This window comes from Struthio camelus, chromosome Z (assembly GCF_040807025.1).
Source record: "Struthio camelus isolate bStrCam1 chromosome Z, bStrCam1.hap1, whole genome shotgun sequence".
NCBI lineage: Eukaryota > Metazoa > Chordata > Aves > Struthioniformes > Struthionidae > Struthio > Struthio camelus.
The window spans coordinates 58,429,790-58,453,000 of record NC_090982.1 but is presented as its reverse complement, the minus strand read 5'-3'; the positions used below and the strand labels follow the sequence as shown (position 1 = coordinate 58,453,000).

At 45.7% G+C, this 23,211-nt stretch overlaps 1 protein-coding gene across 3 annotated transcripts in view; it reads left to right on the top strand.

The window, feature by feature from the left end:
• Positions 1-19,069: 19,069 nt before the first annotated feature.
• The window catches only part of LOC138064833 (versican core protein-like), a 116,083-nt gene continuing 111,941 nt past the window's right edge, over positions 19,070-23,211 (top strand). For 2 of the 3 annotated variants that reach the window (XM_068928909.1, XM_068928908.1), the window contains exon 1: positions 19,070-19,502. The gene's annotated coding sequence lies outside the window, so the exon portion shown is untranslated. The remainder of the gene's footprint in view (positions 19,503-23,211) is intronic. The other variant, XM_068928910.1, reaches the window with a different exon arrangement.

Below are 23,211 nucleotides of genomic sequence, written 5' to 3'. Positions count from 1 at the left end.
GGAAGCGAATAGAAACTTTAACTGCTATGGACTAATTGCCCTAAAGCTTACAGAAATGGGAACGTTAAAGTCTGATTTACTTTATCAGGCTAAGGGTTAGTTCTCTCATCTCTTTCATGGCTACTTTCTGATAGTCGTTCTTCTATACACCAGAGCCCTGCCTCTCGGTAGGAAACTGCTTATGGAATAAGCTGCTGTAGAAGAGGAAAGAGAAGGGCAGCAGCTGACCTGTCCAATATTTAAATCAAATTGGAGTTAGTCTCTCTTTTTCTGTGTGTGTGTATATATATGTACATATGTATATTGCACCTACACTGAGTTCATCCATGGTGTAACTGAATTTATTTGTGGTGGATTGACAGCAGGAAATATTTTGCCCATTGCCCTAGCCACCCCTCCACTGTGTCATCTGAAATTATCACTCACCTTTTTCAAAGGGAAGGACAATACTTAGTTGTAGTACTGAGGCGGTTGGAGTATCTTCCTGTGGTTCTGAAGTACATCTGCCACTTAGACATAGTAAATACAGTAATTTACCAAACAGTAATTTTCTGCAGTAAATTCCTAAACAATTTCCAGAAATCAATGAGGAATGTATAGACTCCATGTTCCAATTTACACCTGGTAAATCTGCACCTTTTGGAAAGACACTTCATTTAAGAGTGACTTCTTTATTCTATAGCTGCTCCTAACCATGATTTTTTCTATGCGGGAAGGTCATCATGGCAATAGTGCTCAAAGAGGAAGAATAGCAATCCCACCTCAGCCACCAAAATGTTTACAGGATGTGGCGTTGAGTTTATTTGTGGAGCTGAGAGAATAGTTCAGTCTAGTTGCAAAGAGTTCTTGACCTCTTTCCCATGATTCCCTAAATGTGCTAAACATGGCACTTGTATCTGAATGCAGTTTTCGTTATGGTTATGCCCGTTGTCTGTCATATGGTTTTGGTATGACAAAGAAAAAAAGATGAAATCACAAGTTCATTTAGCAAAGATCGTTGAATATTGGCTACTGATGTTCAGATACAGCTGATTTGATCTGAATTTGACCTGCTGATCTCATTTTCTACCTCCTTTCCAAATTACCATGCATCCTTGTACTTGATGTATTCCCTTGTGTTACAGTTTCCTTGTGATTTTAGTTGGCCTATCTGCCTTGCTTTCCAAAGATAAGTCAGTCGTAATGTAGTGCGTACTCACTGTGAGTTTCTACCGTTATGTGAATCTCTTGCTTTCAGTCTGGCTTTCTTATAAACATTAAACACAAATTATAAATGGTTTAAGTTATTGCTCAAGGACGGAGTAAATACAGTATTGCCTTTCTACAGCGGTTGTATATCAGGTGACCATCCGCCAGATGATTTAACATATCTCTCATCACATGCTAAACTCTTTCAAGTTCTGCATACTTTCTTCTATTTGAAAAGTGATAATGTAATGATATTTTATCATGCACTTACAGAAATGAAAGATGTTGTGTCTTTGATTTTTTATGCTAGCATAAGCTGGTCTGTCAAGATCTGATTTATACCTTACCTACTTTAACATTGTATAAAATATAAAATATGTATGTATAATAAAATGTATAAAATATATATACAATATAAAGATATGGAATATTTACTGATTAGCAGTTTGTGTGTGGAGAGGTCACCTGATTCTTTCAAACTAGTATGGGTTTATCTCAGGGATGGGTAGCTGGTAGTGCTTTTGGGAAGGAACGGTAATTTCTTTGATGATGCCTCACACCAAACTGGAAACGGCTGTAATTAACAGTCAAATATCTACCGCTTTTAGTTTAGCTGCTAATAGAGTCTCTGTTGATGTAAAAAGGCCTTGCTGTACAGCTTTTAATCTAAAAAGGTCACTATGTAAGTACTTTTCTGTAAGAGTCTTCATTTGCTATCTGGGATCCAGTAACGGAATTGTTCTGTGTGTGGGAGCTTTTTTTCAAGTTAGGAATATGAAAAACATTTTTGTGTGACTCTACACACAGTAATGGAAATGTTAGTATACGGGTAATATGGAAGCAGAAGGTCTCTAAAATCCTTATGAAGGACAGCTGATCTATGGGTGAACTAAAGCTTCTTTATGCTATATGCCAGCAGGAGTTCTAGTACTGGTATATTTAAGTCACGGCTTCCCATTTCAAAACTTACTTTTATTGGACCAGTTCTGAAAGGAACACTACAGCTGAGCTTTTCAAAGGTGTCTGTGTAACCTATTCACATCTCTCCATATAGTAGATGATAGATAACTGGTTCAGTCCCTCAGACTGAAAATCTCAATCTAAAACTGTGATTGTTTTCCTGAAGCAGTCATCAACATTGGCTGTGTTTTAAAACAGCTGCAAATGCACCTAAATTAGTTTCCCTCCCTAATCCTTCATTCAAAACCACTTTACCTGTGTATATAAAAGCGTAGCTGTATGTGTACTTACATCTAATTCTGCCGGTATCAATTTTTCAGGATTATAGAGAAACTTTATGTTGGACTTTCTATTTCTGTGTTTAAAATATACCCTTTCTTACTATCATAGTGACCAACTCAGAAAAGTAAAAATCCACCTTCCAATTTCTGACCATTCTGCAGAGGCACCATACAAAGATACCTCCTACTCTTTCTGACAGGCTATTGTATACATAGTATTAACACACTGATTCATGGGCAGATAGGATGAATGTCCAGGTGGTCTCCAGTCTCCCAAAGGAGTTCTTTCTCTCTCTGCCCCCAAGCAAAAAGAACAGCTCACTTAGATCAATGCTACCTTATCTTGCCTTTCTTCAAAGCTTGCCTAAGTTAAAACAGGGCTCAGCTTTCAGCTTGCAAAGCGAGAGTTGTGAATTAAGCTCCCGAACTGAATGCTAATGATTTCTTTCATAGAGTAATAGGCATGCAGTAATGAAACCTGGAGAATGCTGTTAGTTCTTGCGATAGGTAGTGTGATGTGTGTGGGTGCATGAACTCACACAAACAGAGCATCCTATCTTTTCTGTTAAAATAATTGCATTATTATGTGAAAAGCTTATAAAGTCTTCTGGGGAGGCTTAAATGCCTACCCTTGAAAGGCATGCATTTCAGAAAAGTAGCATTTTTTTTTCTATTTAAATCTATTCTATTTTTTTCCTTTTATAGAAACATAAGCACTGTCACCACATGCCTTTTGTTCAGCCTTTTTAATTAGCACCTCAGAGCATAAAAGTCTCTGAAGTCAATGGAAGCCTTTTGAGGGAATTCAGCAGATGTGGGATTAGGACCTAGCTATACATTATAATAAAGATGTAAGAGATATAGATACCTCCAGTATTTACTTCTTTTTGAAAATGAGTCTAATCTAATAATCTAATAACAAAAATAATAATCTAATAAAAGTACATAGATAAACTGTAACTATGTGGTTATATATACACATCTCACAAGCAGAAATTACAAATTAAACCTTAAGAAGCTCATTTAATTCTTTAGGGAATCAAAAAAAAAAAAAAGAAAAAGAAAAACAGAGCTGAGATTGCTTTGGCTCCTTGAAGGTTGCTGAGTAAAATAGCCAGTGAAGTAATCTACTATGAGCCAATTGTTATTATACAGTATTCCCTCCTAATAGATTACTCTCCACTAAAGCCCTGAAACAGATCCTTCAAGATTTCAATAGCCAAACGTTTTTTAAACTATTATCATTTAAAAAGTTGTCTTTAGGATCTAATGGCACCACTTATTTCAACAGAGATTTCACAGTCATGCTTTCATTCATTCTGTATCTGATATGTGTAACTTTAGCCTATGCCCTCTTCCCGTGTCTTCAGGTACAGGATGAGGGCTATTAGGTAATAAATATTAGGTAATTAAAAACTACTATAGTGAGGAAGTAATCTCTCCAGCACCTCCTGGAAAAGTTTTGATGCATCTAAAGGTTGAAAACTTTCTTAGAAACATAATATAGCCCATAAATATTTCACACCTTTCCCCTTTAAATTTATTCTCGATTGGTTTCTGATCTCCCAGTCACCATGTATTTGTTCTTTGCTATTAATATGCTTTAGACCTCAAAAGATTTTTCTCCAAGTTAAACAAACTTTAGGAACTCCATAAAGGCTATTGTTAGAGCTCTGTACTAATAATTATTTAGATTATTCATCTTTTACAGAGAATCAATTCATTAATTTTGTTTTGTTGTTTTTTTTCTCTGTCTCTGCCAGTAGAGAAGCTTCCTGATCAGATTCAACCCTGCCTTGTGCCTCCAGCAACAGTTGAATGGCATCCCTGGTTATCTTCCTCTGCTGTCAAGGCGAGATGTATGTAACTCTGTTGGATGGATGTATTTTGTTATGCTTGTTTTCTTTTAGGGCAAGAGAGCCATAAGGTACTTTGCTCATGCAGACTGATGAGTGAACTACTATTAGTCAGGTACCAGCCATCTTTCGACAAATTAAGGTTGTATAAGAATACTGAGGAGAAATAACACATCAGAGGAGGCTAGCTGCTTCTTGACTTATGTCTTTGCTTTACTTTTCCACACAAATCCGTGTACTCTTATGTGAAAATTATGTAGATACTCTGATATAAGGTATTTCTGTATGTGTTACGCAGGAAGTCAAGATTACTTGAGTTACTTGAAGTTCCATCTGAACCTGAGAAAAAACTTCTTCACTGTGAGGGTGACAGAGCATTGGAACAGGTTGCCCAGAGAGGTGGTGGAGTCTCCTTCGCTGGAGATATTCAAAACCCATCTGGATGTGATCCTGGGCAATATGCTCTAGGTGACCCTGCTTGAACAGGGAGGTTGGACTAGATGATCTCCAGAGGTCCCTTCCAACCTAAACGATTCTGTGATTCTGTGATTCTGTGATACTTCCAGTCTTTAAAGTTAGTATCTTTATAACTTTTCAACACCCAGAGATCATCTACAGTTGGATGGTTTATCCATTACAGCAGCACGGCATTAGTGGGTAACTGTCTCAGGAACAATACTTATATATCCAATGGGTATTTTAATTGTGAAACTAATTATAGCAAATAGCTTATTACTACTTTATGTCTTGGGGGGCATATTTGAGATAGCTCTTTAAATGTAATTTATTTTTACCTTTTATTCCTTTGCAATTATCTGTAAAAGGATGAGGCAAAGTTCTCAACAATGTAAAGATTTTCTCATCTTTTCCTCTTAAGATAAGAATCTGATTTGCTTAGCTTCTTCTATTGGGATGGTATCAGCTCCATTCCTGCCACACACACAAAGCGTCAGCAAAAACTTTTAGCATGCAACGATGAAAATAAAAACCTTTTCTTCCTCTATTTGCCCTGTTCAGCCCTTCTCTCTTTAGTTTCAGAGCTCTTTAATTTAATTTAGAAGAACAAGGATTGTCAAGAAGATATCTGCAGCACAGGTATTAGCACCCATGATTCAGTTTCCCTGGTGCTAATGGAAATGATTATGATTTCAGAAATGGAATTAGTGCTGCTAAATGCTTTTCAGACACATTCAGTGCAGCACTGGGAATTTGCAGAACGGTCCTGTGAAAATAGATGTTGACAAGGCCTTAGATCCTGTTCTCCATCAGTGCCCTGAGATACTGTAAGCATCGATGTGTGGGAACTCAAACACAAATGAAGAGTCAGGATTTTCTCGGCTTTTAAATCAAAATAGAAGGAGTGTTTGTCCAAGAAAAGGAGAGGCCCTGGAAGGAAGCAGATATGCTATACATTCAAGAAAGACATGTATGAACAGAAGAAGTTAGGTAAACTTTGCAAGAAGAAGCAAAGCTCATGAAAAGATTTCTCCAGTTGCTGTTGACAAGTAAAGCGATAGATTTACCAGGGACTAACCAGGCTTTAGGCCTTCCATTAGCCCTATCTAGTCAGCGCATCTTTTTGGGTCTCGTGATGCTGGCCTGCATCTGTACAACCTTCTCATGTGCATTGCAGTCCCACTGCCTGTCCAGTAAAAAATCACAGCCTGTGCAGCATCCACATCAAGGAACAAATCCCAGCCTTTAAACACAGCTCACTTCTAAGGGATTCATCAGTGTGAGAGCCCTTGGCTTGGCTCTCTATTCACAAGCTGGGGCATGCTTTTTCATGTCAACTCAGAATATTGTAAATATAAGGGAAAAATGCTTTCACCTTTCATCCATCCAACACTTTGTACTGAAGGGTTTTTTTTTCCATCTTACATACCTGGATTGCATATAAGGAAACTATTGCAGTGCGTGCCCTCAGCAACATAATTAGTATTTGTTAATTAGGCCCTGAGTCTGTAGTACAAAGGGTGTGCTGAAAGTCTTTAGTGTGATGTTGAAAGCCGCAGAACGGACTGGAATATGTTAGGAAGTTTTAAAAAGCATTAATCCTGAGGGATATTGAATACTCATAGGCAGAAACAAGCCAACTCTCTGTGAATCAGAGTGAAATTATTGCCATACTATAAGAACCAGAGGGTGATGAGCAGAGTTATACTATGATGTGAAGGATTTAATTAGAAACCACTTAGACTGTAATATCACAAAAAAATTACAACACACCTTTTAGTCAGTGAAATGAACAAATTCCAAGAAAAAAAACATTATTCAGGACTTTCTTTGTGTTACTTCAAGCCTATGAGAGCCTATTAAATCATTCCACAAATCTGAAGTGATGTGTTCCTGTTCACTTTTATAAAGATCAGTGCTTCTGTTAAACGTAACATCTCAAGGCACTCCACAGAAACACAGACCCTGCCCTGCGGAATAAGGCCTTGATCCTTCTGTGAGAGTAATCCCACTAAGCACAGAGGAAGGTGACTCAGTACAAAAGAGTGTGCAAGACTGCCAAACTGAAGCCTTGAAGTTCACCAAAGAACGGCATTAGCAAAGAGGACTGGATAAAAAGGAAAATGGGCAAACGGGAGAGTGCGGGTATGAATGGATATATAGTTGATCACAGATGACACAGTATAAATACATGTGTGTGCGCACATTAAAAACATATAAATCTCCTCATACCCTTTTCCCATTTGCATCGCACATGCTTCCGCCAAGCCACTCAAGACTGCGTAAAAGAGCCCACTGTTTGTCAGAAACTGGGGGTCTGAGGGCAGTGTCTGAGTCTGGAAAAAGCCACATTTCACTTATCTTTCCTCCTGTCGTTGCACCCAGATGCTTTGCAAAACAAACAAGCTACATATCTACGTATCATAGCCAAAACTACATATCAGACTACATTCACTGAAAGCCTTACTGTCTGGAGCAGTAAGATTCAGCAAACCTTGGCTGGGCTGCCCATGAGCCTGCTGGTTGATTTATGTTTTCAGATGGAAACTATATGGAGCTCTTAGTTATGCCTGGTTTTCTGCCAAAATCAGTTTGACCTAAACTAGGCTTTATAGAAACTTAAAACATAAGGTGAAATGTCATATAATCCACAATACAACCTCTTTAACCCAGCTTTTTTTTTTTTTTAAGAAAGTGTACAGTTTCTTGGGCCAAACTCTAAAGTTCTCACCCAGTTTAAACTTTCTCTGTGGGTGCTGTGTAAGGAGTAGCTGTAAGGCCCAAATTGCCTTTCCTGTCTTGTCTTCTTTCACAGCATATTGGTTAAGGCTGATACTAAGGCAACATAGACGGAATGAACGTTGAATTGGGACTGAAAGTTGTCTGTTTTCAATAACAAGCACTATCTCTAAAGGAAGGGATCCAACTTTACATATGTGTAGGAGGTTCACAAGTTTGAACAAAACAAATGCAGAGGCAAAGAGCTTGTCGTGAGATCTGAGCATCTGAAAAAAACAAAGACAAGAAGCTAAGCTGAAGAGTACTCACCAGTCTCGTCTAAACAAAAACAAATACTGTATATCAGCTTCAATCCCCTTTAGCCTATTGAAAAGAGTGGGCAACGTTCATTACCAGCATCAGACATTCAGTTTAATTACAGTAATATGTAAGAAGGAAAGTGCCACCTAGTGGTAGGGATCCTGTCATTTCTCCCATTGTAGGAGCTCAGTGTGCATGAGCACGTGTTGCCTTGCCAGAGGTCTCCAAAATACTGCATTTGCTAAGTTTCTAGACTAATATGCTATTAATTCTTTATCAAGTGCCAATGGGAATCATGGCACCAGGCAAACGCAGGAGGCCTCCTAGTCTAATTTAGATGGGACAATAGAGCCCAGAGACCCAAGATGGATATCCTTAGTACAGATGCATTCCTTTTAATTTTGTTTGGTTTACCAAATAGGAATTCCTCTAGGAAACCTCAACAAAGAAGTGGATTAATGAGAACCCTAGCAGAGAGTGTTTGCTGTATAAGCAGTTCCAAGCCTAAGTAAAGCAAGGGGGCAAAGTCTGATCAGCGTTCAGTACCAAACTCAAATAAAATCTGACAGAAGTGGGTGAAAAATGCACCAGCTGCAGGTCAGCAAGAAATGCTAACAATCCTCAAACACTGGGCTGCCTATTTTCATTAAAAAGCAAACAAAGAACAAAGCAAACTTATTTTTCCTGTCTTTTGTTGTTCTGTGGAGTTTGTTTTGACACTCCTCCTTCAGCTATACTGTCTCCCAGTTCCTTCCATTTTGTGGCATCTCGCTGCTCCTTAACCCCCTTTGCCTCTGCCTGGCTCCATCCAAGATAAACTACTCCCACGATCATGCCCCAGCGGCCCTCGGAGTGCTTTTGCCTTGCTGCTGCTGGGTTGCTTTTCTGTCTCTGCTTTCCCAATGGCTCCTCAAATTCCCTGGTGCACTGAGATGAGCAAAGTCTGTTTGAGTATCAAAGCAGGAAGAACCTCCCTGCCGAGCTGCCAGCGACTGCTCCTACAACACATACTCTGCATGTTGTGGGGAGAATCCTCTCTCATCTTGGTCTGACCTGAGCCTGCAGCGCTAAAGACTTGCTTAATGGAAGAGAAACAGGCTACTTTACTATAAAGTGCTTTGTCCTAGCAGCTTGGTCATAGCTGGCATGTAGTAGCTATGACCAAAGGACCAGCCAGCATTTACTTCACTATGAGTTATTGCTTCCATGGGATAGGATTTTCCCTTGCTTTCCTGACAGGCCCTATGTGTTTTGGGACTTATCTTGTGGAATGCTTGATGGGAACTAGCCAGAATGTAGTCTGCAAGAGGCAAACTCCCCAAACCCTATGATTCCTTTCCTACCATCACAGGACTGACATGGCCCCTGGAGTGGCTGACACCATCTTTAAGTGGTTATTAACTGTCCATTACAAACTAAAATGTGTGGTATCCTGCAATGCTGATAATAGGGAATACACAGAAGCTGGGAAGACAGCTCCTGGGTAGTATTACTTTTGATTTCAGCAGCAACAGTTGCAAACACAGCTTCCCTTATCTCCCATGCATCTATACCAGGCGGAAAAAAAAATTTGGGAAGGAGGTGATCAAATAGGTGCTTCTTAAGTGGCTTTTTTTGGAATATTTTGAGCAATAATGTGGTTGAGGATAAAAACAAGAAGAAGAAATACTTCCCCACCCAATTTGAGCAGACCTGGACCACCTCTCATCCTTTGAAATAAAATACCAAACAAGTGAGTTTATCTATATTTATGTTACCACAGCTCCCTTCATTTCTTGGCTCACAAAACCATTACTGGTGGAAGGATCTGCGGTGATCACGAAACTTCCATATTGAGGAGTTTTATGTGGGTCTGAGGGGAGTCCACACCAACATTGCTGAGGCAGCCCCCAGCATGAGAGCTCCTTATCTGTTCAGGAGCGTGTCATCATACCTGTTTGCAAACTCGTCACCTGGAATAGATAGCACTAGGTGCTATCTAACCCCTTAGGGCATGGAAATGTCAACTGTTGGGGCTATTGTGTTGAAGGTATGTGCGCAGTCAGATATCGGGTTCAAAACAGAAAAGAGAACCCATCCTTTGTGCTCCTATGCCAGGCCAACAGCTGTGGTAAGTTCATTGATGTTAATATGGAAAAATCTAGTAAAGTTTACGGTACTTTTGCATGATTTTCTACTAAAAAGGACTTTTTTTGAGTTTCTGTAGTTAATGTTATGAACACTAGAGCTGTTCCCATTCTGTCTCATCCTGGGAGATTCTGTTCACCATGACAGAGGAAACCTTTCACTGAATATTTGGATACCATAAAAGCTTTATTTTATCCTTCTTTAAGCAGCTACAGGATAATAATGGAATGCACCTTTGAGAGATGGCACTTGCTACCAGAGAGGCAAAAATTGCTGAGCAATGTTGACTTGTAGTTGAGTCCTGCTGATACTTGCTTATAAGTTGAGTCCTAGGAATTGTGAAATGGGGACTTACAGCTTCCCAGCTCCTTGAGCAGTTGGCAGAATACCCCATTCTGCGTCTGCCGAGGCATGTTAGCAGCACAGTCTGGTGCATGATGTTCAAGGAAGGAGCTCACCTGGGGAGGTGTCCTCGTTGTTATACTTGCCTTTCATGGCTGTTGAAGTAGGCATGATAGCAAAGTGTGGTGTCCTTGTGGTTTATGTTCCAGTGTGTTCCTGAAGACTGCTGGTCAGCAATCGTACATTTGGCTTGCAGAGATCAAAATAACTGCCCCAGAATATTCTTCATTTGTTCCCATAAGATGCTGAGGGTCTGTGGCTGGGGATTCCCATGGTGTACTGCTGTTCCTACCAAAAAGGACTCTATAGAATCAAGCCAAGGGATGTTTGTAGCTGCTATGAAACAAGCCAAATGCTGAAGCTGGAATTTGTACAAAGGAAATAGCAGTAGTAATTCTTTCTAGCATTAATATTTGTTTGTTCATTACCATTCCATCAGCTTTAGATTTTAGGTTCATTTTTTAGGTTCTGTTTCTGTCTACTCCTAGGTCACAACAGACCCTCTTTGTTCCTGATCCCTTTCAACCTCCTCTTTGCCTTCCTCGGCCTCCTTACTCTGTTCCTCAAGGACTTCTGTGGGATCACCGTTTTCTCCTTTCCTCTTTCCTTTAGTTCCACTAGCAAATTATCAGATTTCAGACAGTTAGTAAGGACTGTGCTCTTGATGCTCTAGATGCTTAGGTATGGATCCAGAAGATGAGAAAAAAGGCAGTGATGATTTGTTGTTTAGTTTTCGTGTCAATGAATATGTATATTTGAGGGTTTTTTTCTTTTTCACTTCATAGTTTTCAGGTGGCACCTTCAAAGTTAACAGCTTAGAACAGTGCAATTCCTTCCCTTGCTCTTTTTCTTTACAGCCTCGAAGCCTCTGGTGTCTCCCATACAGGCCTGGAGAGTACAGACCCAGATTCTTGCTCTGTCAATCAGTATTTTGCAGCTGTGGGCCTATGTCCAAAGGCTGCTAAAGCGTTAGTCGAAGTAGGAATTTGTGCAGCTGTGACCATGTCACAGAAAATATACGAGTGTGTATATATATATATATCACATCAGTACTAGAAGAGCAAAGCTACAGCTCTCTAGTCTGTGGCTGCTGCTGTGGCTGTAGCTGTTTGAGCTAATGTTGAAAACTGTCGTCAGGCATTCAAGTCAGATAGTAGAAGGTGAGCAAGGCTGGGATTGGTGTTTCAGACTGATCATTACACTTGCATTTCTGCCGGTCATCCTTGGAAGTCATAGCCTTGGTCTGTATGGCCAAAACCAGAGAATATCTTGAGAAAGATGAAAAGGCATTCAGTAAGTTGTATCCTCAGCTGTTAGCTGGATAGTTGGTCCTGATGTTTTGTGTCATCAGAAGAGCACAACTGATTCTGAAGCAAGGGTAAAAGCAGCCCTACCTCATCCTGGGCTGGCATGGTACCAGCTCATGTTCAGTCTCCAGAAGCCATTTTACATGTCCCATAGATGTGCCTTCATAGGCACATCTGAATAACCTTATATCAAAGCAAGAGAAGAGTTTTCTGTCCTTCTCAAGGCTTGGGGACTATTTTTCCCCCTTCTTTGTCAATAACGAGACTCCATTAATAGTCTCAGACTTTCCAAAGCATTGAGCCCATCTCTGTCCAAAACAGTAAGATTGCCTTAAAAATCATGGGAGTTTTTTTTAATCTATCTTTGATTATTTTTATTTGTGCTTTAATCTTTAGAGTGAAGCTGCTTCCTGTTCCCGAAGTTTTCTCTACTGCCGCAGAGATTCATGTATTTTGTTAAATGCAAACAAGCTTCTTGAGTACTACGTTTCCAGCTTTGAGACCTTTAAAAACCCCATTAAAAATCACAGAACACTCAGCAAAGTAGGATAGTTTTCAGTCTGGCGGGGACTCATCAAACAGGGACTCTTTCAGCAGCGCAAAGTATAGAGGATCTGCTGAAGAGTCAGCAGTGGCTGGAGCTCTCAATGGGTAGTGAAGCTGCTGGCAGAAGCCAAGACTGTGCCAGCCCTGCCTGCCTGCTCCGCTTCAGAGCGACATGTTCCCTAAAGGAAGGAGTGGATATTTCTTCTTGCTGTTATGCCTGCCCTTTCAAACCCTCTGAGCAAGAAAAGCTGATAACATAATAAGAAAGTGATAGAGTTTTTGTGTGGAAAACCTTTGCAAACACCTCAAAAATCTTGTAAATTGCCCATTGTATTACAAGAACTCCTAGCCTTTTTTATATGAAATTTTATATAAATTTGTCACAGATACTTATCCTAGCCATGTCAGAGAACCAGCCAGCAGACGTGAGATATCCAGAAAGGGCCTGACTCAGGTCTGCAAACCTGCTTACACTCTTTTCCTCAAGGTGGATTATGACTCTGCTTGTAGACATGTATCTCTGTGTTTCTTTGCTCGTAACTACCTAATGGTAAGACCTGTGCTAACAGCTACCAAAATTTCTGACTTTTTATTTTGATCTGCTACTTGCTCTGCCAAAAGGACTCCCTGGGGAAGAAAACCAGAGATTTTTCTTGCATGATGGAGGACAAGGAAAAAAAATGCAGTCTCCCTTTTCTCCTGTTTTTGGAGCCTTCTTGTTCCATTTTATATCTTTATTCTCCTTCATATGAGAAGAAACTACTGACTGAAACTAGTGGAATCAGTGGCATCTTTCTAGTGACTTCAGTGTTCTTTTGGATTAAACACATTGCAAATGTTTGTTATTGCTTCAGCAATAGAAGAGAAGGCCCAGGAAAAAGAGATTAGTTTAAAAAAAGTCTCTCTTAATCTGTTTGAAGAGCTTGCCCTATCAGTGTGGAACCAGACCCAGTGAATTTATTCTTTGCACAATGGTGGTACCTTCAAATCATTTAAAAAAAAAAAAAAAAGCGAGAGAACTTATGAAAGGCTCATTTCATTTGGTAACAGTAAGTGAACAAAACCACATTTGATTATTCAGGATTACTTCTGAGTTAAAGCTTATGATGCAGCCACTGAATTATCAAAACAAAAATAATGTGTGTCCAGGATGGAGTTTATCTGAGGAAGTCCAAGACAGTAAGGATTAGCGCAACACTTGACTATGGCTCAGACCGCCCGGTACTGATAAGTTTCTTCCCCCCGTGCTTTCTTAGTGCTGTGTTCTGCCCTCATATGGATCAGCATGGAGAAGGACCTCAGCGCTGACCTGTTCACCCCGATGACTCCTCCCCAAAATTACAAAGTAATTATTCTTTGAAGAGCCAGATCTGGCCACATAAAGCAGATCTGCCTAAGCTGAAGACCGAACCTGACACTTTTGCTTACACTGGGCAGAACGAAATACCATCAGTTTTCCTGCACACATTTTAGTGAGACTAGCCACAGAAGCAGAGCACTCTGCGTAAGTAAAACTATCCTAGCCTGGCCCGTTGCCTTCAGAGTAGGGGAATTAGAACAGAGCACAGTGTTAAAAGGCAGGAGAAAAATGTACTTTTGTCAAGGGGGTCTTTGCCATAGTCAAGTGCTGCTGAAAGCCTTGGTGCCCTGGACCTCCTTCTGATAAACTCTGTCCTGGAAGCTGACTATCTTTGTTTAGATAATGTGGTGTCTGCATCATTACGGTTAATGCAGAAATAATGCCTAACCATCAATTGTGGTTTGTTCTTTTACCAAATGAAACACGCTATTCATAGTTTTTCATAGCTTAACATTCTCTCCTCCACTACAGAAATACAGAGTAAAAATAGGTGGAGAAGGGTTTTGCCACAAAAGAAACATTGACATAAGCATTCAAGTGTTTCATTTGAGAAGGGGTTATACATGCTAAAGTTACTGCTGCTGCTGAGGTTGACTACTTTTAAGAGTTTTAATTTGTCTGGTAAAAATGTATTTGGCTTGAAGCGTCGGAAGGAGAAGGACTGAGAAAAGCTCTTCTTAAATACAGAATCTGAGAACTTGCAGAAGTCTATTGTTCTGAACGATTTTGTGGTTTTTGAAAACACACTCTAGATAACTGATTCACATTAAAATCAGGATGCAATGTACATTCTTCTACCTTTAAGAGGAAAATTGGAGTGATGGATTAATTTTCAGCACAGCTGGTGTGGCACCGCAGTTTACAAGTAGAAGGCAACGGGAAGTTAGACCTCCAGAGCTAGCAGGCCAAATAGACTAACTTTGCAAGGATATCTGATTTGCCTCAACTGACCTTAATATCGCTGGCATCCAAATTACATGAATTATTTCCATCACTTTTATGTAAGGCTTTTCACCCACAGCAATTCAGGGGGGGAAAGGAGAAAAAAAGGCATAGGAAAAGACTAAGAGAAAGTGACAGTAAAACCACAGATGTTGGCTCGAGAGAACCTATACCAGGTAAAAGTGTTTTTCTTCAGCCGACTGTGTTTCAGATTTGTAGTATGCTTTCAAGGGATGGAAAGCTTTTTCTCCACAGATGCTCAGTTTGACATCTGCACGTTGCCCATTGCCTCGGTCTAATTAATTTCAGATATTTCAAAAGCAACGGTTTCTCATAAAGAACAATTTAAGGTCTGTGTTTCACATGTAAACTGATAACCATTGTTGAGTCAGCAAACATAAAACCTGTACTTAAAAAGTCTGTAATGAAAATAATATTTTTCATCAACTCAGGACTATGAGGTAGCTAATAGGATTTTTTTCCTTCAAACAATATTGCTTTAGGATTGAGACAAAGCCTAAACATTTTCCTGTGTTAGGGTTTTTTCACAGAAGTTTGAACATCTGAAAACAATGATTTATCATGGGAGACATCTGGAAGCCTATGTAAAGGTTTACTATTTCTACTTTGCCTAAACTATTTACAAAGAAAAAAGTTTGACGTTCACAGTAAATTAGACTATGTTTCAGGCCTCAGACATAGAGGAAGTTTGCATGGTCTTGCTGAGGGGAGAAAAGGCGCTTCCTTCTCTGGATGATTTTTCATTCAGTGCAGAAATGTTAGCGCTCAGGGTAAAAGGAGAGCATCAAATAAAGCTGAATGAAAAAAACAAAAAGGTTTTAGAGGTCTGTTTTTCTAGCCTGACTAGCTCCTCATCTTCCCCAGTACTTCTCACCATTCTTAAAAACCCTGAGGGTCTCTAGTGTAAATCAGCCTCCTTCCTCTGGTGTTTTCTTTTCGTCTTGGATTGACGATCCTTTGGATGACTTCCTTTCCTTCTCTGACCCTCCGCCCCAGCCCCACATTTCTTGCAGCCTGCTGAAGCACGCTGTGCAAACAGGGCTCGGTGGAGCCAGCTGTACCCTGCTTTTACCTTTATTACCTCTGCATGTGCCTTTGTGTCATGCGGCTCTTGAGGAGACATATGAGCTTGCAAGTCTCTTTCCTGCTCAGAAAGGTTCTTTTTCGTGCAGTTGCGAGTGATCCCCACAACGCTCAAGAGAGGGAACAAAACGCGCTTTCTCGGCCTGCGTGCTTTCTTTGCGCAGTTGCTAGCTGTCTCTGAATAACCCGTATCCCCCTTCTGCAGGCGCTCGGTCGGTCAGTTTTCCTCGCGGGGAAGGCGAGGGACAGCGGCGGGGGGCCAGAGGAGGGCTCCCCCCGCCGCGGGGCGGCCGGAGCGCGGGGCCGGGCGGCGCGGCGCGGCGCGGCGCGGCGGGCGCGGAGGCAGCGCGCCCCGCGGCTCCAGCGCCGGGGCCGCGAGGCTCCGCGGGGGCGCCGGGAGCTCCCCGCCGGCCGCGGCCGCGCAGGGCGGGCAGACAAAGGGCCTGGCTGAGCACGGCGGCGGCTCCGCCCGCCGTCCCCGAGCTGCGCTTCGGGCCGCGCATCTTGCTGGAGCCGGAGCGCGCCGGGCCGCCGGCGGCCGCGCAGGGCCGGGCGGGGGCGCGGGAGCCTGCGGCGGGAGCCAGCCCGCGGCGAGGTGGGGGGGAGGAGCAGGAGGAGGAGGGGAAGGGGAAGGGGCGGTTTCGGCAGCCTGCGCTTTCTTCCCAGCGCTATGAATGAACGTGTTGGTCGTCCGGTTCCCATCAGGGCTCCGGCACTTGAGGGGCCCGGGGGGAGATGAGAAGAGAGGAGGTCTTTTCTTTAAAAGTCATCTCTTTTCTCTCCCATGGTGAAAAATGAGATACGAACGAGCAGACCTGAGGCTGCTCCGCCGCTCCGTTAGTCCTGGGGTTTAACTTGTCATTGCTTCTTGGTGGTGGCCCTAGGCAAAAAAAGGCTAACACCCCCCCCTTCCCCCCGCTACCAATTCCTGCTCATAACCACCCTCCTAGTGTCTCCTTCCCCCTGGAAGGCTGGCCAGGAGGAGTGGGCAGCCCTTGGGCTGGAGCCCCAGGCAGAGGGGGTGCCCCAAGACCCTGCGGGCAACTGCACCTTCCCCACCTTGGGTATTCCTGCTTGCTCCTGAGGCAGCCAAAGCTGCGAGAACAAGCTCGTGCCCCAGCTCACTGGTGCCAGCTCCGCAGGTGAATCAAGATCTTCTCAGGGATAAAGACGGGAGGAATTCACTGACTTTTCTTCTCTTCTTTTGCCAGGAGCAATTATTCAACTTCAGTGGCCTCGTGTCAAGAGATGACGGAGAAGCAAGACCAGGGCTGTAGAGCTGGCTTCTATTTTGACTGTTAAAAATCACCCTGGCCTGCCTGAGGCCAAGCAAGGCAAGGAGAGCAAGTGTAGACAAAGCTGGAAAGATGTGAGGGGTGACAGAGGCAAGAGGGGAGATCTGAACTAGCATCAGTTTGACCTTGATGCTTGATCATTTAGGAGCTCCTCATTCATATTGTAGTGCTTCTGGAGGCTGGCTAGGAGAGGTGGAGAAAACCAGTGCCCTTGGGTGCACCCTGCTCCCCTTTCCTGCAGCCTGGGATGGTAGCAGGAGTCCCACCCCATTGTCTGAGAGCTGCAGAAAAGGGAATGGGCCATTGCCAAGGCCTTGGTGCTGACAGGAAGCGGGGGATCCATCCAGAGAGATCTCCAAACAATGTACATGTCTTCAAAGGATTTGGTCTGTGGCCCACAGACCTGTGGGGAGAGGGAGTAGCACCCTATATGTGCACACTGCACAACCTCTTATGTCGTGGAGAGCTGAAGGGGCTGGGCTGAAGAAATGTAAAGTTCCATTTTCTCCTTTAATCACAACATTGTGCAGAGGAAGTGCGCATGGCTTCAGCAGGAAGGGTGGCTGTCTACACGCGGCTGGGCAGGGAGGGCCAGGCTTGAAAGGGGGGAAGCAGAGAGCAGTTGTATGCTCCCCATCCCCCATGTCTTAAAAATGAACTATAATGCTTTGTGTGAATTTTTTTTTTTTGCATTAAAAGTCTCAAAATATGCCTTCAACACTTTATAGTGCCCATTCTAAAGTACCGAGTTACATTTCTGTCAGTTGTTTCACTGCACAATGTTTAAGGATTAAAAAAGCCCGCAACCCAACATTCGGGAGATATAGTCTGATCGGACAGGGCATAGCGCAGGGGCTGCGTGTGCTGAGTTGGGACTGGCCCTTGACAAGTAGGACTGGAGGGACTGGTGCTGGGGTTCAGATATGTGGTGCTGCTGTGGCCAAATACAGTCTACACTCACATAGGAGAAGGGATTGGCCACTTCTTAAAGTCCTTGGTAGCAGGTAATTATGGATTTACCCTACTTAAGGAGGAAAGAGCAACAAGCCAAGTCTCTGGAGGTGAGATAAGGATTTCATCCTGCCATCCAGCTCCATTCAGGCCTGACTCATGGCTCAGACAAACCTGAGCTGGGTTAAGCCCTCAGGTCTCTGTCTCCCCCTACTTAGCTGTGATCTCTTCCACCTCTCACTCCTCCAACTTGGCACTGAGGGCTGGGTTTGGAAATGTTCTGGGCTTGTTTCAAACCCGCTGTCAGCAAAACTCCAGAGATACGGGAGCTGGAACAATAACAGAGAGAGGCTCTGAAGGAAAACCCCTGCTGCATCTTCCTAGCGTTCGCGTCTGGGACTGCCAGAAACGTGCCCAGAGTGCTGTGATCAGACACACCTATTTCTCCACAGTTTTCTTTGCTGGCTCCAGATTTACACCTTCCTGGAGGGGAGGGGAATGTGGTATACGTTCCTCTGGGAGTGAGCTTACCAGAGGCACAGCTTCTTGCCAAACTGTTGTGCCTGGTGAAGGGTGCCTTAAGCCTCTGTCACGTAGCAAGACAGGTACATCTTGGGAAAGGAGCTGCACGTGAAATACAGGCAGAGTATTAAATGGTGAGAGTCCCCTGTAAAAGGGTGGGTTAGGGTTCTGCTCATGACTTCATTTCCAAGAGGTTTGGACAGCAAATACAGTCTCTAATCTCAATAAAAAAAGAAAAGCGGCTGGAGATGCATAAAACTAGGGTGGAGAGGCTTGGCTCGGGAGGCTGTAGATGTGAGACTGCCTGTGAATTGGCACAGTCAGAGGAAGTTTGGAACAATCACCAATATATTCTTTTATTACAACCTCCGCTGAGATTGGGGAGGCAAAGGGGAAAAAGGGATTTCAGTCCCCGTCACTTTCCCCGTTTGAGTGGCTGGGAAGCCAGAGTGGAGGAGGTCTCTCCATTCTCTTCTCAGTTAATTATTTAATGAGGAAACAATGTTTCTTTCACACTTTCCAGAGGGTCGATGTCTGTGCGCGGAGAGGCACAATCCGGCCCGGACTCTGCCGAGCCGTAGGTCTTGAAGCTGTTTTTTGGGTCGCTTTCAGGCTGGGGCTGCGGGGACGCCCGAGGTGCGGTGCGGGGCCGGGGGCGGGCGCGCTGCTCCGCGGGGAGCGGCGCTCCCCCCCCGCCCCGCTCCGCGCCGCTCCGCGCCCGCTGGGACGCGCCGGGCGGGCCCGGGAGTGCCCGCGGAGGCAGGCGCTGGGGGCTCTCCTGCGCCGAGCAGCTGCGGGAGCTTTGCAATTGCAACGAGGCTCTTGAAGAGCTTGTGAACCCTCCTCTCCCCGAGCCAGCGCCCCTCCTCTGCAGCGCTGACGGTACAATGATATAATAATGATGGGTGGCTAAGGCTCGCATTTGAACTTGTAGGCGAGCTCCTTTTGCCCACAACTCAGTTCAGGCTCAGCAGCTCGGAGTCAGGTGCTCGCCAGTGGGGAGGGAGGGGAGACTGAGCTCTGGGAGAAGGGGAGACCCCGGAACCAGCATCTCCTTCCAGCACTAACAAGGGGATTTACTCTTTCATGCGGCCACTGGGATCTCTGGACTAGCCTAGCACCACGTTGTGATTTTTTGCAATCTCTGCAATACACTACCTTTTAAGGTAACTATACTCTTTTAATGCATTTTTCTTCCTTGCCAGTAAGCACCTAGTGCAAGATTTAAAACGTTTGTTTTGCTGTTGGTACCTGTAAAGACAAAGAGTTGAACTGCAGACCTTAAGGGAGAGAGAATGAATATCAATGATTGGTGAATTTAAACAACCTGGGGTAAGTTCAACGACACGCGGGGCGAGAGGAGAAGGGCTTTTCGGGGATCCACAAATATTCCCTTGTGCAAAGAGGAGAACAAAGAAAACTAGGAAATAAAAGACTTTGGGGGTGGAAACACTGACAGAAGTCTCTATATTGGTTGTTTGAATGGATGAGAAGGTAGTGCTGCACCTTGGTTTGCAATGGGGCTTAAGAGGGAGAAAGGAGGAAGCTATTTTGTACGGGTATTAAATACACAAAGCACTCGTGTAGCTGGAGCGACAAGAATGGTCCGAGGAAACCTTTCCGGCCACCAGGTTTTCTCGCATTTGGAAAAGCGTGAGCTCAATCTCCTCTGTCTCCATCCTTCCTTTTCTTTCTTCCTTTCTTCCTCTTTTCCCTGATGTTCCTGGAAAGCTGTTTTCAGGGCAGAGCGAGGCAGTGGGGCTGAGAAGCTCAGACAGCATCCCTCCAGAGGAGGCAGAAAGCAGTCCTTTGAGCCACATTTTCATGTTAAAAGGGGGGTGGTGGGTGAGGAAGAGGATCACAAGGTCAGTGGAGCAAAACGCCCCCTTTTACACCCACCGCCAGCTTCTCGGGGGCACGGGGCACTGCTTTCCTCCCTCCGCTCCTTGGGGTTTCTCCTTTGTCTTACAAAGAAAGTGAGAGCATCGTGAAAGGAACTGAGGGGAGTTTCGGCGGCGGGAAAAAGGCGGGGGGAGACTCCAGGGCTGGAGGAGCCGGCCGCGGAGCGGAGCCGGCAGCCAGCGCCGTCCGCTGCCCGCTCCGAGTTAACTTGGCCGCACAAAGGGGCGCGGGGCCGCGGGGGCCGGCGCTCATCAGCCCGCTCGTCACGTCCTCCCCCCGGCTACCTAGCGAGCCTCACCTCCCGCCACGCACCAGCTTTAATGAATTAAGCCTTGAAGGTCTGGGGCGGGGTGGGGGTGTTTCCTTTTGTTTTAAAGGAATGACTGAGGGGTTTTATTAATTTGCAGTTGAAACGTGTTGCAGAAATCTATCCCGGGACGGGAAGACTTTAATTTTTTTTTTTTTTTATTGAAAAAGAACAAGAAGACTGAAAGAAAGGAGGGAGTTTCCTTCCAAAAAATGAGTAAGACTTGGCAAATCTGAGACAAAGTAGAGTCAAATATAGGGATGGGTGGCTTTTACTGCGGAGCGCGTTGCTGGGGAAGCGAAAAGAAGTTGGTGGCTCTAATGCAAGAGCGTGTCTGTATATCCATACGTCCCGTCCTCCTCAGGAGCCTGCTCCCTGCGCTGCGCGGGAGTCCCCGGGCCAGGGCAGCGCCAGGAGGCTCCCTGCGCGCTCGGCGGGGCGCAGCCGCTGAAACTCGCGAATCTCCAGCCTGTGACTATTACTCAAGCCTACTAAGACGTGCCCGGATTGCTTTAAATGTCAGGGTGTGGGACGGTCATTCTGATATAATGCAAACGAGAGTGGGGGGAAAAATCTATGTCATCGCTGGAAGTATCCGCTTCCCAAATCCAGCTGTTCCACCACATCAGCAAGCGGCCGCGCCGGCGAGGGAAGCGCGGGCCTTTGCTCGGCGTGGGGGCCACGACACGAGCCGCGGAGCGGAGCCGGGCCGGGCGGGCGGCGGAGCGCGGCCCCGCGGGCGCGGAGCGGCCGCCGCCCCCCGCGCGCTGTCGAGGAACGGGGCGGCTGGCGGAGCCCGGGCGCCCCCTGCCGGCGGCCGGCCGGCTCCGGGGGCGGCGGCGGCGGCGGCGCCCCCCGCCCCGCTCCGCTCCGCTCCGCCCGCGAGGCCTCTCGGGCCGCGCCCGGAGCCGTCGCTGTTTCCCGCCCCGCGTCTCGCCCGACGGGGCGGCAGCTCGCTGCCGGGCTGGCGGCGTTTGACAGCGGGGCCGGGGCGAGGCGAGCCCCTCCGCCGGGCCCGCGCCCTTCCCCGCCGCCCGAGGAGCCGCCTCGGCGGGGACCCCCCCCACCTCGGTCCCGGGAGCCCGTCGTCCCCCGCCGGGCTGCGCCCATGCCTGGGGCCGTGTGGGCACCGGGATCACGGCGAAGGGGCAGCCGGGCCTGGGGGGCCCAGCCGGGGGCGCCGGGCCTGGCTGATGGGAGGCAAGGACCCATTGGAGGGGATGTGGGGGGACAACCAAGGGACACAGGCTCCGGGTGCAGGACACGAGGTCTGTGGGGGACGCAGGGCTCAGCCGAGGGGACGTGGGGCCTGTGGGAAACAAGGGGCCCAGCCGAGGGGACACAGGGGATGTGGGGTACAGCCAGGGGACACAGGGTTTGGTTGAGCGTCACAGGGCCCAGCTGAGGGGTTTGGGGCCAGTGGGGGACACGAGGGCCCAGATGAGGGGATATAGGACACAGCTGAGGGACATAGGGCCTTTGGGGGACATAGAGCCCAGCCAAAGGGACACAGGGCCTGTGGGGGATGTGGGGCACAACCAGGGGACACAGGATCCTGGTGAGGGACATGGGGCTGGTGAGGGACATGGGACCTGAAGGGCATGGCCCAGTTGAGACGACATGGGACCCAGTGCCTGTGAGGGACGCAGCGCCCAGCCAAGGGGACGTGGGGGCAGTGCAGATGGTGAACGAGCCGGGACTTACCTGTAGCCGCGCAGGCTGGTGCTCCCGGTCTTTGGCTTTCAGGCATCGTGATGGCCCTGGGATCCTTTGCCAGCAGCCACAGGAAACTTGCTTCTCAGAGAGAAAGATGAAAGTATACGCCCACAGCATATAGTGTGCTGAGTGTTAACCACAAGGGAGGCTGGGGACCACAGGTACAGACCACCTCTGAGGCTTTGCTTGACTCTTAATGCAGGGCTGGACACTGTTCCCAGAAGCACATGTACACAGCTGGCTGTAGGACTTGGGGTAGCGCACGAGGTAGTGAAGTTATTGCACGCACCGTGAGGCTGTGCGTGCTGCTATTGTGAACACGCCTCAACCGTTTTTAATTACTGAGAGCTATACCTTACATAGTTTTGATAACAGCTTTACAAAAAAGAAAAGCTAAAAGCTTTATTTAGTCCTTTGTAGAGGCAGAAGAACAGACATGTTGATGTCTTCAAAGTGTGCTGCGTAAGTACTTCTTTACAAATGCCCTTGCATGTGGATTGTGTACGTGTTTATTCAAGGGCCTTAAGGTCCGTGCACATAGTGCAAATCTAATCAGTCCTACTGGCCTCAGAACACAGAAGCTGGAAAAGTCTGTTAGATGTGCAGAAAAAATCTTCAGCTGATGCTGGTTGGCCCTCCTGCTGAGTCCTTTGCTCGTATTGTGGATTGCGGCATTGTGGCCTGTGGACTGTACATTTCACAAGCTGTATTTAAATTGCAGTTATGCATGTGCAGCATATGCAGCCGCATCAGTGCTCTTTGGATGAGCCTGCTGTACACTTGGGAGAGGAGGGCACTCTAGTTCCTTTGCTTGGTAGCTGTAGGGATGGTGTTTCCTGTCCCACGAAGTTGGGTGGACAGAAGAAAGGAGGTTAAGGGGCCTGCATTTGTTTTCTCTTGTACTTTCTGCCCTTCCTCACCCAGTTTTTCCTCTCGTGCCCCCTGCTACT